Source organism: Staurois parvus, unplaced genomic scaffold (genome assembly GCF_062004578.1).
Source record: "Staurois parvus isolate SC_StPar_1 unplaced genomic scaffold, SC_StPar_1.0 ptg000012l, whole genome shotgun sequence".
In the NCBI taxonomy this organism is placed as follows: Eukaryota; Metazoa; Chordata; class Amphibia; order Anura; family Ranidae; genus Staurois; species Staurois parvus.
The window spans coordinates 9,391,850-9,404,397 of NW_028317808.1; the positions used below are offsets into that span (position 1 = coordinate 9,391,850).

Sequence of the window (12,548 nt, forward strand, 5' to 3'; positions counted from 1 at the left end):
AGAATTTGTAGAAGCCAATCTTCTGACATCCTAAAGATATTTAATGCTGCTCAGGCCTCCAGCAAGAAGAAACAAGAACAATGCTTGAGGCAATTTACAGTACACACAAATTTTGGTGCCATAATTAATAATGTGGCATGTACTGCATGTCCCTTGCTAAAAAAAACATTTTTTTATTAAGTTGTTTCGGGTAGCGTTCCACCTTGAAGACAGATGAGGACTTAACTGTTGGTCGGCTAGGTATTCTTGTTTTGTTGGTGTTGTCTGTGTTAAGTCCAGTAGAGTGCCAGCAATACCTGATCCAGTTTGTTGTAGTTACTCAGCTAGCTGAGTCTGCCAACTCTAAAATGTTATACTTTAAAATCAATCAGCACAACCAAATATACCCCCAGTTTTTATCATACAACAAAACGAACAAAAACAAACCAAGTGTACGCAACTAAATAGATTCCTAGCTGAACACTCAAAATGTGATTTCACCACACTTTTCACAAACTCCTAATCCAATATAGTGCAACGCAACCCTAAATGAAAATTCTCAATAATAAAACATTAAATCATGTATGAATATTAAAGTCCAAGATTGCGATCATATAATAAAGTCCAAAAATACTATGTCACTGTTGTGATCATAAAGTGTGACTCCTTGCATCAAATACAGTCTTAAAGTGCTGTTCGTGTTTCCACCACCGATTTAAATGTTGGCCTTTCACTTCAAAAATTTGACCCCTGCATTACCAGTCAGATCATGAAAATGCTTGCCCACTTCAAGGGTTAAATCTCCTGGGGTTCACACCTTGTCCTCCCTCTTACAGCACACATGAGCACATCCAGTCACTGGAGCAAGGGTACATGCACATATAAAAGCAGAAAACGGAGCCTAGTGTTTTCCATTTAAAAGATCATTTAATCCTGCTATTAAATTAAAACTCACTTACACGACAAAGTGCTAGTATGGAGCACATTGACACAAAGCCGACTTCTTCAGTAGGCTACTGAAGACGTTCTCGCCTCTGGACATAACACATATGGTGGGCGGAGCCGTAGTTGTGGCATCATCCTGTGGCCATCTTTGTATTTTGGCTATATGCTGGCTTTGTGTCATTGCTCACCATACTAGCACCGGTTAGTTACCCCACCATCAGCAGCTGCCCCACAGCCTCTGAAGCAGTCTGCAGTTTGACGTAAGCCAAGTCTATGCAATCTGGCTGGAGTGAAATAGCTATGCTGGAATATCTTTAGATGAATAATGTTATCTTTGAAGGTAATAACTGATTTGTTATAGGTGTGCTCAAATTTTGACCAATTTTGTTCATCAAAGGGAAGGTCTGGTGAGTTGGGGTTGTAAATACCTAGGTCTTGCCACAGTACAGTGCAGCATAATGGAAATCAACCTAGTAGGACCCAAAGTACGTAAAACCTCCTCCAGACTTTAGTACTCCTTTTAAAGCAATCGATAAACTTACAATTGATTAACTAATTTATTTATAGTACATCCCAGGATACAGTATTTTCATCCTCATTATGACAGAGTTATGCTGCCATCTTCAGGTGAATGGATATTGGCAGAAAAAACAGGAACTCTCCTCCTAGGAATAACTCCTCCCCATTGGGCAAGGCTCCAGTTTTTTTTACTAGTGTCTTAGGTTACATAGTTAGTCTGGCTGAAAAAAGACAAAAGTCCATCTAGTTCAACCATTTAAAAAAAAAAGTTATGATCCTATACCCACAGTTGATCCAGAGGAAGGGTGTGGCAGGCGCAGCACTATGTAGTGCCTTGTGCGCTGTGGCTTTAGAAAAATGATGCAATTGCTGTTTCTTTTGTTTGATTAGACTGATTTTACTCTGTAATTCCTCTAATTCCGTTCTCTGGATGCAGTAGGTTTAAAGAGCACACCGAATACTTTAGTTAACTTCTTTAATAACTTCAATCTTCTTCATATAACACTGCTGCTTGTGCAGTGGACAGTTCATGTACAAATGCGTGGTGAATGAAAATCACCAAGAAACAAAGAGATTCAACAGTTCAATCTTGTCAGATAACATAAAACGGTAGACGTATTGTGGATTATGGATTACGGTTGCATATTGTGATTCTTTACGTATTTCATTTGTATTACTCCACAATGACTTGTTTCGGTTTACCTTACAATGGCTTATTTCGTTGGAACTATGTGGCCTTTTCTGCTTCCATAGAACTTATCTCTGACTGGAACTCTGTCTGTTTCCTCTTCTGTCTGGTGAGCAAGTGGCTCTAGAAAGATCTAGCAGGGGGTTTTGCACAGGCACAAATGTGAAACTGGCTGGGATTGGTTAAGGCTCTGTGCAGTGTGAGGCTGGCTGTGATTGGCTTACCTATGTGCTGACTCTTAAAGGTATATTTTCCTTTTCTGCATCTAACACAATGAATATATAAATGTTATATAACATTCAGAGACATAAATTACAGCAATGATTCTGCTTTTGACTTTAACATATGCACATATACACTGTACTGAGGTTATCGGCAGGTTTGGTATACACATATATGTGAACCATATTAGCAACCTAGGACTGGTCTTAGCTAGCCAGCTACACTCCCACCAAAATTACCTATAATTCTGTGTTCTCAGTAATAGGATTTGAACATGAATTTGAGGAATTTTCCATCAGTTTCTCAACTCTCAAGTGTCTTTGTTACTCTCAAGCAGAACAACTAACTTTTGTATTGGACGTTCCAACTTGAGTGGAGTTGTGAGACGTTTTCCCTTTTTGTCAAGTTTTGAGTCTCCCATTTGCAACAATACTCTTCTTACTAGTCCTCCTTCGTCCTTTCGAGCTTCTAGGACTTTGGCCAATTTCCAATGACTTCTAGGTAAGTCGTCTTCCTTTACTAACACTATGTCATCAACATGAACATTTCTACTAGGCGTTTGCCATTTACTTCTTAGTATGAGATGAGCTACGTGCTCCTTGCTCCATCTATTCCAAAACTGCTCTGATAGATATTGAACTCTTCACCATCTTTTCCTTGCGTATAAATCCTCTTTGGTGAAGTTGCCAGGCGGTGGCTGTATGTAATCAGCCTTAAGGTGAAGTAGATGGTTGGGAGTTAGATGTTCCAAGCTTGTTGGGTCGTTGATGTTGTTAACTGTAAGTGGTAATAATAGACATTACTTCATAGAATAGTGTCCTAAGTGAAGCATCATCTAATCTTCCAGCGTTCTTTTTCAACACTGAACTTAGTACGTTTCTTACAGTTCTGATTTGCCTCTCCCAGACTCCGCCTGTATGGCTTGCATTTGGAGCATTCATGTGAAAATCACACTGTTTCTCTAACAAGCACTCAGTTACTTTTTCTTTATCAATCTCTTTTAGAGCCTTGTTCAAGTCATTCTTTGCTCCAACAAAATTAGATCCTTGGTCAGATCTAAGTTCTCTGACAGTACCTCTAATGGCTATGAAACATCTTAAGGCGTTGATAAACACGTCGGTTGACATATCTTCCAACATTTCCAGGTGAATTGCTCTGGAGCTTAGACACGTAAATATCAGTCCGTATCTCTTGTACTCCTTGCGGTTTTGTTTGGTGATAAGTGGGCCGAAGCAATCCATTCCGCTATAAAGAAATGGTGGTGATGGGTTTACACAATCAGCTGGTAGATCAGTCATTCTTTGTTCTTCTGTAGGTCTACGTGTCTTTCTATAGATTACACATTTACATATGTACTTCGCTATAACTTTGCTTTCTTTCACTATCTAGTAACCACCTTCTCTCAAACAGCTTAGAGTAAAGCTTCTTCCTTGATGCAAGGATTTGTTGTGGTAGTGATTGATAATCAATCTTGTGAACGTAGAATTTTTGAGTAGAATTGCTGGATGCTTAGCTCTGTTAGGTAGCGACGCATTTTCCAGCCTCCCTCCCACCTTCAGTATACCATCCTGCAGAATAAGATTAAGCTTGTACAATGGGTGGTTGTTTGGAAGTTTCTTAGGTTCTTGACTAAGTCTCTTCAATTCTTCCCTGTAGAAATTTGATGAATGAGTCTTACAACCGTTTCTTCAGCTTTCACTCTTTCCTCTACATTCAACGATTCTTTCTTTCTGATTCCTTTTGCTAAGCGTTGAATTCGAGCTACTATGTTTGTCTGTATTCCACTTTGAACATCTGGCTAGTCGTTCAAGTATGTCATCTTGACACTTGGCGGCAGTGCTCAATTTTTGAACTACCTTTACTTCTGGATAACCCATAGACAGTTCTATATAACCTTCACTAGGTATGATTTCCCTTTCCCAAAGGAACTCTGGACCAGTGAACCAGTTTGAATTCTTCAATTCTGTTACATTCCGGCCTCTTGAAGCATGATCTGCCGGGTTGTGCTTTGTGTCAACATAGTGCCAATATTCTGGATTCGTTTTTCAAATTTTTTGAACTCTGTTAGCGACAAAGATGTGGAATCTTCGAGCTTCATTGTTTATGTAACCTAGGACAACTTGTGAGTCTGTCCAAAAATGCTCTTCATCTATTTTCAATTCCAATTCTTCTTTCAGAAATTGACTTACTGATGCTGAAACGACAGCTGCCGTTAGTTCGAGTCTTGGTATTGTCTGAATATTGTTGGGTGCGACTCTAGCCTTTCCCATAACCAGGGCACAGTGTATCTTTCCTTCTCCTATTGCTCTGATGTAGGAGCATTGACCATAACCATGACTACTGGCATCTGAAAAGTGATGAAGTTCTATTTTCTTGTACTTTCCGAAATCAGGAGGTACAAAACATCTGGGTATCCGAATTTCTTTCAAATTTTGCAAGTCTCTTATCCAACTCTCCCACCTTGGCCTCAAGCCTGCAGGTATGGGTTTGTCCCATCCCAACTTCTGTCTGCATAATTCTTGCAGTATTTCTTTTGCTCTGAGGATTACTGGTGCCAAGGATCCCAACGGATCATATATTGAGGCCACTGCGGAAAGAATGGTACGTCTAGTTGGAACTTTCTCTTCTATGGATATTTCAAAGAAAAAATTGTCGTTTTCTACATTCCATCCCAATCCGAGTACATTCTGAACTGGAAGAGGATAATAGTTAAGATCCACATTCTTCATTGTTGATGCACGTTCGGAGTCACTGATGGATTCTAGTACCTCTCTGTCGTTTGAGATGAATTTGTGAAGACGCAGGTTTGCCTTTGCGCATAACTCTTGGCTCTCTCTCACCAATTGAATTGCAGATTCTGAGGATTCTAGGCTTTTAAGACCATCATCTACATTAAAGTTTTCCTTCAAAAAATTTGCTGCTGATGGACAATCCTTTTCATTCTGATTGGTCAGATACTTCATACCATAATTGGCACAACCTGGGGATGATGCTGCTCCAAACAAGTGTACTTTCATCCTGTATTCCCCTGGCTCTGTATCTGTATCTCCGTCTTCCCATCATAGGAACCTCAGGAAGTCTCTATCTTCTTCCTTCACATGAAATTGGTGGAACATCTTTTCAACGTCGCACATGACTGCTATGGTATACTTTCTGAATCTACAGAGTACTCCAAGAAAAGTGTTTGTAAGATCTGGTCCCTTTAGTAGATGATCGTTCAATGCAACCTTATTGTACCTTGCTGAGCAATCAAAAACTACTCCTGATCTTATCCGGTTTCTTTGGGTGATAGACACCTTGATGTGGGATGTACCACACTTCTCCATTTTTAAGGCTGACCATCAACTTTCTCTGCGTGCACTTCTTTGAGGATTTCTTTCAGGAATTTCAAATAATCGTCTTTGAGTTTGGGATCTCTTCCCATCCTTTTTCTTTAAGCTTTTCAATCTTGCCAGGGCAAGATCTGTTATTTGGCAGATAAGGTCGTTCTCTAAAAGGTAGGGGCATTTCAAGATGACCTTGTTGATTTTGCTGAATATTATCTTCTAGAGCTTGTACAAACTTTATGTCCTCTTGGGATACGCTCTTTTCATTAGAACTTACGTCTGCAAAGTTGGATTCTAGGATTTTGAGTACTTTCGCTGGACTTACAGTTAGTAACTTTTGGACAGATATTCTATGACACAATCTTGTCACCTATCCTGAATCTGCAATCTGTCGTTTTCCTCCAACAACACCCCATTCTAGATCAGTTTGGACTGCGTAGGGTTCACCCTTTCCTCCTGGGACTACCTTTCGTGGCACCAAGGCCTTGGGACAGTCGTAGCCTATTAACAGTCCAACACCAAATTGCTTCAGCGGGGACATTTCATGAGATATGACAGATAGGTGTTCCCATTTGTTGGCTGTTTCACAGGTAGGTATGCAATCTCGATCCAGAGGTATGTCATCTTTTGTATAAGTTGGAGGTAGATCTAATATACAGTTTGAGTGGAGTCCTCTAACTTTCAGTCCTTTGACTCTTTACCAATGTGTCTCTTCCCGTCATTGTGGTGAGTTTGAGTTTCACTGGTTCTGTGGCCACTTGTAATTTCTTGCAGATTTCTTGATCAATGAAGGTGACGTCACTCTGGGCATCCAGTAGCGTGTAGGCGTATACCTTCTTGTTCTTCCTTTTTAGGATTTGAAATACACACTGGTACAACCATTGACATGCCATTGATTTCTCTTTCTTTCACTCTGCAAGAGAATACTGTCGCTTTATTTTCTTCCTCAGTGTCCTTGGGCATTAAGGATTTCTTTTTCTTTGGACATTCTTCATGCAGTGGGGTAGGATGACATCCTTTACAAACGCTGCAAGTGGCCTTTTTCTTGCATTCTTTAGTAATATGGCCTTTTCTTAAACATCCAAAACACAGTTGATTATCAAACACAAACTTCTTCTTTTCATCTGGAGACCTTTCCTTCAATTGTTGGCACTTATGTATGGAGTGATTCTCTTCACAGAACATACACTTGAAGGTAGTCTGAAGACGTGTCGGTTCTGACTCTTTACTGGTCCCAGTAGTGACGTTGAACTTGCTCTCATGGGCATCTGGACCTCTAGTAGCTGTGTTGGTTGCAAAGCTAGTTGCTCTTGCGCATCTTATCTCTCTTGTAGGCCTTTCTTCTAAGGGTTTTAAGACATAAAATGCTGTTACTGGATTACGCGCTATTCGTGCTTCCTCACTGACAAATTCAGAGAACTCTTGAAACTTGGGAAGTTTTTGCCTTGATCTAACTGTTTAGTCACATAGCGATTCCATCTAAAAGCCACTTGTTCTGGTAGCTTGGCTAGCATCCTGTGGTTTTCTAGATAGTCGTTCAATACTTCTAGTCCTTGAACATGTGGGATAGCTTTGTTGCATGCTTGCAGGAAGTCGCCATACTCTTGGAGCTTCAAGTCTTCTTTAGGACCTATTTTAGGCCAGTTTATCAACTTCTCTCTGAAAGCTCTTTGCACTAAGAAGGGATGACCATATCTTGCATTTAATTTTTCCCAAGCTTGCTTGTAGGCTTCTTCATCTTTCTTATAGAAGTAACCTTCAAGAACCTTTTTTGCTTCTCCGCCAGTATACCGCTGGAGGTAGAATAACTTGTCCACTGGACGGGAGCAATGATGTTTAATGATCATTTCAAAACTTGCCTTCCACTCTATAAACTTCAGTACTTCTCCGGAGAATACAGTAGGTTCCGGAACAGGAAGTCTAGTGAGAAATCTTCTCCTGAGGTTTCGCCGGGTCAGCAGTTGTAACAACCTCGTGACCACTGCCATGACATATGGAAGTTGAATTATCTGGTTCTCTTTTTCCACTTTGTTCTGAATCAGGTGAGTCTCTCTTCTTTTCTCTCTGAGCAGGGATGAAAGGACTATGACTTATTTCTTCACTACATGCTGGAGATTTCCTTCCATTTTCCTGGGCGTAAGGAAGAACGTAGGAGTCAGCTTCTCCACTTAGCACTGATTTGGATCTATGACTACCCTGATTCGTATCCTCTTCGTGCACTCTGAGTCTGGCTTCTATAATCTTAACTTCCTTCTGCCTTTCCAGACTTTTCATTTCGGCTTCCATTTTATGGCGCTGAGCCTCCATTTCAGCCTCAATGGCAGATTCCATCTCAACTTCTGCTCTTTTGGCAGCGAGTTGTTCAGCTAATTCCTTTCTTTTGGCTGACGTACTTGAGAACTCTTATGTGGCTGGCACTTCTGCTAGTGATGGAAGTCACACTGGAGATTGTGGTTCCTCCTAAGGACCTAGCATAGTCTTTCATGAAGAGCTCATTCATTCCCTTTCGTGCCTTGACTTCATCATAATTTGCTGCAGATGATAGTTCTCTCATAAGCTTCACTAAATCCCTAGTGACTGCGGTGCATGTATCCATGTTCCTTACAATATCCTGGGAGGGTGTCAAGGACGACCGCAAGTTGACATATGCTGTCATAAGCTCTGCCTCAGAATCTTCTACTGTCTCTATCATTTCACTCAAATTCTCCTTTATGATTTCTTGTTTTAGCTTTCTGCGAATGTCTATGGTGTATACTTTCCACCTCTCATACATTCGGGCGAACTTTTTCCTTTCAGTGCTGCCTCTTGCTCCAAATTTTCTAGCACCCTTTGGGTCGGTTTTCTGCCCCGTGATGAACGTTTTAGTTCACCTGTTTGAGCTATATTTGTTTGGGGCGAGACTACCGTTACGCTGCACCTTTCAGATTCAGACGGGTTTGTCACGGGCGCAGGATCGCCGCCACCAACATGCGTCAATCTCACGACCGCGACCACCAATATGTCACGATCGCGGCGTCAGACCCCAGACCTTCTCACCAAACTCGTGACCGAAGGACCATCCGATCCAGACTGCAATGTGACGTGCGTAACAATGCCACACCCAGCTGCACCCTACACAGTGATTTTCCAGCTAATGGATTTCAATCTGTGCCTGCAGCCTGGATGCGCTTGTTACTGGGTCAAGTTAATTACGCAACTGACCCTTACACTGCCAACACCCCTTTTTGTACAGAGAAAGGGGAAACTCTCTTTATCAAATATACACTGTAAAGGTTTAAAAGTCGTCTGTCCAATACGGTCACCGCAGGCCGATTGGGCAGAGGATAAAACAAACACAGTAGCGTCTCTTTAGAGGCAGGAATTCGTAAATTGCAATTAAGCGCTTTAGAAACAGTTTAACACTTTCAGAAAGATTTATTACTAAAAGAGTCAAACAGGTGCAATGAAATATTTACAGAAAAAGATGTACGAAGATACATATACATACAAAGAACCATAGCACAGCAAAGAGATATCAGAGAGGAAGTTAAAGGGTTAAGTTACTTGCCAATTAAGTCTTTGATGTAAGCAGATCCAAGTTGCAGAGCAGAATGGTGCTTTGATCTCCCGCTGTTACGATGGAAAAAATGGGAGAAGTCTTCAACTTAACTATTTAGGCCTGCTAGCCTGTGTTTTAAAGTCCCCCAGCAGGGGGGTGGCTCTGAGTAGCTGACCAATACTCTGTTTAGGGTGGGATCGTCGGGCAGACTCTGAATTAGAACCAACATCTTCATAATCCATGATATGAAACATAGGGGACAAACTGACTTGAGGAATGTTCATTTAATTCTGTCACCTACGCTGCTAGGTTTTATGAGGTTACAATCTCTTTCAGTTCCTGGGAAAAGCTGCCTTATCTCGGTTACGAAGTGAGAAATTACACATATTCTTGGGTAACTAGGCTCTGTCTCTCTGGGGGGGCTTTGTAGCTCTGGGCCCCCTGCTGCTCTACCTGCCAGTGACACTTTTAACACACACACATCTGTCACTGTGCCTCTCAGGAAGGAAGGGGGACGGAGAATTAGAAATGAGAGACACAATATATACTCCGTACCAAGATGGAGGTGCCCACAAAATGGTTGAACTGCGTACTTCACTGTGTTTTGCGCAGTTTTTGCGACAGGGTTCTCTTGCTCTTCACCTTCTACTATATCTATCATCCGCTAACAGTGGGGTGGCAATGCTAGGCTCTGACCTTTACTTTACATGTAATAGCACCAAACGTAGGCAATAAATTACTTTCACTTTAAATACTTCAGGGTCATATACTATATCTGTCTCTCTCTCTTTCTTTTTTTTATTTAAAAGTCTGTATTCTCTTGAGCACAATACTGTCTCTTGCAGACACCTATGTGCGTAAGTCAGTAATAAAGGAAAGCTCTGACCTTAATTGAAAAGCAGGATACCATGATCTGAAAGTTGCAGAAACAAACGTCAGTCTTAAAGGAGACTTTTCTTTTCTTGATGCGGTGACTTTCGATGCTCTGCGGTGACTTTCGACTGGTATTGTGAACTCTCTGGATGCGACACGTGGTCTCTTGATGGATAGCGGTGCGGGCACTCTAGCTCTGGACTCTGCCCCCCCCCCCCCCAATGCATCTTTCTCTCTCTAGGGGTGCAGGAGGGTTGGCGCTCTTTCTTTGCCAGTATGCCGCTTTAAGAGTCGGCTGCAGTCTAATGCGCACGTGCTATGGCCTGTACTTTTGTTCCGGTGAGGTGTCACCGCATGGTGGTATATGCTGGCGCTCTGATTCTCTAGTGTACTCTTTACTGTGCAAGTTGAGGAGCGCTGTTGCTTGACCTCTGAGGGTAATAGTTCCACTGTGGCAGGCGCAGCACTATGTAGTGCCTTGTGCGCTGTGGCATTAGAAAAATTATGCAATTGCTGTTTCTTTTGTTTGATTAGACTGATTTTACTCTGTAATTCCTCTAATACCGTGCTATGGATTGCATTAGGTTTAAAGAGCACACCGAATACTTTAGTTAACTTCTTTAATAACTTCAATCTTCCTCATATAACACTGCTGCTTGTGCAGCGGACAGTTCATGTACAAACACGCGGTGAATGAAAATCACCAAGAAACAAGGATATTCAACAGTTCAACCTTGTCAGATAACATAAGACGGTAGACGTATTGTATATTATGGATTACGGTTGCATATTGTGATTCTTTACGTATTTCGTTTCGTATTACTATTTCGTTGGAACTATTTATTTGGCCTTCTCTGCTTCCATAGAACTTATCTCTGACTGGAACTCTGTCTGTTTCCTCTTCTGCCTGGTGAGCAAGTGGCTCTAGAAAGATCTAGCAGGGGGTTTTACACAGGTACAAATGTGAAACTGGCTGGGATTGGTTAAGGCTCTGTGCAGTGTGAGGCTGGCTGTGATTGGCTTACCTATGTGCTGACTCTTAAAAGTATATTTTCATTTTCTGCTTCTGCTAACACAATGAATATATAAATGTTATATAACATTCAGAGACATAAATTACAGCAATGATTCTGCTTTGGGCTTTAACATATGCACATATACACTGTACTGAGGTTATTGGCATGTTCAGTATACACATATATGTGAACCATATTAGCAACCTAGGACCGGTCTTAGCTGGCCAGCTACAAAGGGTGATGGTCATGTTTTTGCATGAAACTGTAGTTAGCTTCTCAATGGATCCAAATCCCCTTACATATCATGCCCACTGCTCAAATGGTGATCCCTATCCAACTTTAGTGGGCATTTGGGATTTATCTGCTTATTTGTTTATGTTGGTTCTATAAAAAAAAAAGAGAAGAAATATTATTTTGAGGGAAACGTTAACAGTGTGTTGTTACCATTCATGTAGCAGTTCTTTCAGATTTTGCTAAAATATATATTTTTTTCCCTTTCTGTGACACAGCTGTTTTATTGCCAGTGCCAGCTCACGACCAATCTTATCAAATAACTAATCTGTGACTGGTAATGAAGCTATCTGCCATACTTGGCACCACAGTTTAGGTGCCATTTGACAGGTGTAGTTTGCTGAATTAATGCAGAAGAGGCTGGCTTTGCTGTGCTTCACTTTTCTTTTTTAATTAACACCCTTTGCTTTTTATATATTGATTTTGCGACTAAGCCTGTTTTCTGTACTGTACAATCAAGAAAAAAGTATTTTGACTCATCTGTAAAATCCATTTCTTGGAGTACAATATAAAATACAGGACCCTTTCTGGAATTGCTGCAATTCCAAATCGCGCTGCAATTGTGGCAAAACGTGCTATGCCTGTTTTGTGTGCCATTCATTTTTAATAGCAGTGCAGTTTTGATGTGCAACAGAATCATGTGGCAACTATAGCAAAATGCAAGAGCTTCTTTTGGGTGACAAGCTTTGTGTGATGCAGTTTGCTGCATGATAAATCATGTGACAATCTTGGCGAAACCATACCGCATTAAAATGGAATGACAACCAAATACGCATGGTTCATTTTGCCACAATTGCAGTGCAGTTTGGAATCCTGGGCAGAATCGTGGTGATTTAGCCCGCGATCCCAAAACACCAGATGTGAATTGGGCCCCAGTTGCAGCAGTGGGTAATCCTGATCTGGCCACTCCTAATGTATTTGTATCAAATATATTTTCCCTTCATTGAAGCTCGATATAAACAATGATTTGATAATATGGTTTCTATGCATGTTAGGGTTAAAGAATAAGTTCACCTTTTAACAAAAAATAATAAATGCACATTTTTTTGCAGGTAAAATGTGCATTTATTATTTTTTGTTTCTGAAGCATCTAAAGCATTGCACCAGAAATCAGTAGATCGCTGGGGTCATGCAAGTCTCCCTCTGACCTG

General features: G+C 41.0%; 1 protein-coding gene across 4 annotated transcripts in view; it reads left to right on the plus strand.

The window, feature by feature from the left end:
- Window positions 1-12,548, plus strand: part of CCDC171 (coiled-coil domain containing 171) — a 111,001-nt gene that overhangs the window by 23,797 nt on the left and 74,656 nt on the right. The window lies entirely within an intron of this gene.